Below are 3,577 nucleotides of genomic sequence, written 5' to 3' on the forward strand. Positions count from 1 at the left end.
TTGTGGTACTTACGTACGATGGAATATCCCTCAGCCATGAAATCAATGTCATAAGACCAGTAGCAGCAAAGTGAGTGGATTCAGGTACGATGATTCTAAGTGAAATAAGTCACACAGAAAAAGAAACTTATCATAAGATATCACTTATGAAGATCCTGTAAACATGGCTACACGTGAACGGAGTTAGGAAAGAGAACAGAGTCTCACATTTAGAAAACACTCTTATGCCTGCATAAAGGGGAAGGAGAGGTGGGGTGATGCATAAAACCAGAGTTTGATATAAGCACAGGGACCGTTTCAAAAACCAACTTTGGAATTGACAAGACCGACACCTTCCTCAGTGAAAGAGACTCAAAACCCCATATTTCCCACAGAGGAATATATCTGACTAGTAAGAATCTTAAAACCTATGTATTGATATGTCTCCATAAGGGAATCAAGTGTGTCTAGAGTGGCATAAACATGGCAGCGCGAATCAGCTCAAACCCACTATAAAAAGGAATTTCAAAAGCAAAACCAAAAAACAGGGAAATTCTTTACAATTCCTTCAGGGTGTCTGAGGAAACCTGGAAAGACCCTATCTACAATGACAGCTGGATGTGGCATAAGGCTGGACACTTGGGACTGAGAGGATTGGTGAGATTGGGTGAGCAAATGCAGACCCTTTCAAGCAATAATGCATGGCCCCCATTCCATGGGTCCCAACTCTCCAGGTTCAAGGGAATATTACTACAGCTATAACATGTACAGGAAACCTAGAGAATGGACACACTGTGAATACGAAAGGTTTCTAAAACTCAACGAATAGTCCCTCTCCTGGTGCTCCAGTTTGACTTTCCAACTGCCTTACTATCAATCTCCCAACTTGGAGAGACAGGCCCTTTAACCTCCTGGTTTGCACAGGTTCCCAATTTGGCAGAGGATGGAAGGGACGAGGGAGAACCCATGAGAGAGTAGCTGTTAGGCATTTGGACGGGCACATGTCACTCTAATTTCCCGGCAGGAAGAAGAATTAACCAAAGTCTCAGCCACCCACCGGGAACCAGTATAGGACATGATCCAAAATTTTGGACTTGCGTTCAGCTCACAAAAAACGAGTTGAGAAATGGAGCTCAGGGGCACAGCAATTCACAAACTGGCAGAGTGATAAAGGACAACTATCGTCCAAAAATCTCTTGAGGGAAGTCAACGAGGCGGACTTGAAAGCGAGGCAAAATAGCAGGAAACAGATTTCAAGAGGTACCTTGGAATCGCCTGTAAAGCACAGGAAGAGGGGCACAACTTGGACAATGGTGCACTTGGCCAAAAAGGGCGTATGCGTTTTCTCCTGAATATATTCAGGAGAAAACGCATACGCCCTTTTTGGCCAAGCAAGCAAGCGGGCAATGCAAATCTGCACTACAAAGAAGTATCACTTCCCACCGGTCAAAAGGGACATCCACAAAATGTGTAAAAACCAGAAAGGCAAGACAGGCCCTGGAGAACTGGGAGCCTTGTTATGCTGATGGGCGGGATGTAAATTGCCAACTGCCTCACTGGAGGAGTGCATTGTGTTCCCTAAAACAAGTAAACAACAGAGCTACAGAGCCAAGGCCACTTCCAGTCTAGGGAATATACCTTGGGAAAACTGAAAATCAATAAGAAAGAGCCACCTCCAAATTTAGGGCTGCACTGACTACAAGAACCTCAACTTGGGTACACCTTAAATATCCCAGGAAATATAAAAATGGTTCAAAACATTGTGGTGCTTACGTACGATGGAATATCCCTCAGCCATGAAATCAATGTCATAAGACCAGTAGCAGCAAAGTGAGTGGATTCAGGTACGATGATTCTAAGTGAAATAAGTCACACAGAAAAAGAAACTTATCATAAGATATCACTTAGGAAGATCCTGTAAACATGGCTACACGTGAACTGAGTTAGGAAAGAGAACAGAGTCTCACATTTAGAAAACACTGTTATGCCTGCATAAAGGGGAAGGAGAGGTGGGGTGATGCATAAAACCAGAGTTTGATATAAGCACAGGGACCGTTTCAAAAACCAACTTTGGAATTGACAAGACCGACACCTTCCTCAGTGAAAGAGACTCAAAACCCCATATTTCCCACAGAGGAATATATCTGACTAGTAAGAATCTTAAAACCTATGTATTGATATGTCTCCATAAGGGAATCAAGTGTGTCTAGAGTGGCATAAACATGGCAGCGAGAATCAGCTCAAACCCACTATAAAAAGGAATTTCAAAAGCAAAACCAAAAAACAGGGAAATTCTTTACAATTCCTTCAGGGTGTCTGAGGAAACCTGGAAAGACCCTATCTACAATGACAGCTGGATGTGGCATAAGGCTGGACACTTGGGACTGAGAGGATTGGTGAGATTGGGTGAGCAAATGCAGACCCTTTCAAGCAATAATGCATGGCCCCCATTCCATGGGTCCCAACTCTCCAGGTTCAAGGGAATATTACTACAGCTATAACATGTACAGGAAACCTAGAGAATGGACACACTGTGAATACGAAAGGTTTCTAAAACTCAACGAATAGTCCCTCTCCTGGTGCTCCAGTTTGACTTTCCAACTGCCTTACTATCAATCTCCCAACTTGGAGAGACAGGCCCTTTAACCTCCTGGTTTGCACAGGTTCCCAATTTGGCAGAGGATGGAAGGGACGAGGGAGAACCCATGAGAGAGTAGCTGTTAGGCATTTGGACGGGCACATGTCACTCTAATTTCCCGGCAGGAAGAAGAATTAACCAAAGTCTCAGCCACCCACCGGGAACCAGTATAGGACATGATCCAAAATTTTGGACTTGCGTTCAGCTCACAAAAAACGAGTTGAGAAATGGAGCTCAGGGGCACAGCAATTCACAAACTGGCAGAGTGATAAAGGACAACTATCGTCCAAAAATCTGTTGAGGGAAGTCAACGAGGTGGACTTGAAAGCGAGGCAAAATAGCAGGAAACAGATTTCAAGAGGTACCTTGGAATCGCCTGTAAAGCACAGGAAGAGGGGCACAACTTGGACAATGGTGCACTTGGCCAAAAAGGGCGTATGCGTTTTCTGCTGAATATATTCAGGAGAAAACGCATACGCCCTTTTTGGCCAAGCAAGCAAGCGGGCAATGCAAATCTGCACTACAAAGAAGTATCACTTCCCACCGGTCAAAAGGGACATCCACAAAATGTGTAAAAACCAGAAAGGCAAGACAGGCCCTGGAGAAGTGGGAGCCTTGTTATGCTGATGGGCGGGATGTCAATTGCCAACTGCCTCACTGGAGGAGTGCATTGTGTTCCCTAAAACAAGTAAACAACAGAGCTACAGAGCCAAGGCCACTTCCAGTCTAGGCAATATACCTTGGGAAAACTGAAAATCAATAAGAAAGAGCCACCTCCAAATTTAGGGCTGCACTGACTACAAGAACCTCAACTTGGGTACACCTTAAATATCCCAGGAAATATAAAAATGGTTCAAAACATTGTGGTACTTACGTACGATGGAATATCCCTCAGCCATGAAATCAATGTCATAAGACCAGTAGCAGCAAAGTGAGTGGATTCAGGTACGATGATTCTAA

This window comes from Mesoplodon densirostris, unplaced genomic scaffold (assembly GCF_025265405.1).
Source record: "Mesoplodon densirostris isolate mMesDen1 unplaced genomic scaffold, mMesDen1 primary haplotype scaffold_35, whole genome shotgun sequence".
Taxonomy (NCBI): Eukaryota; Metazoa; Chordata; class Mammalia; order Artiodactyla; family Ziphiidae; genus Mesoplodon; species Mesoplodon densirostris.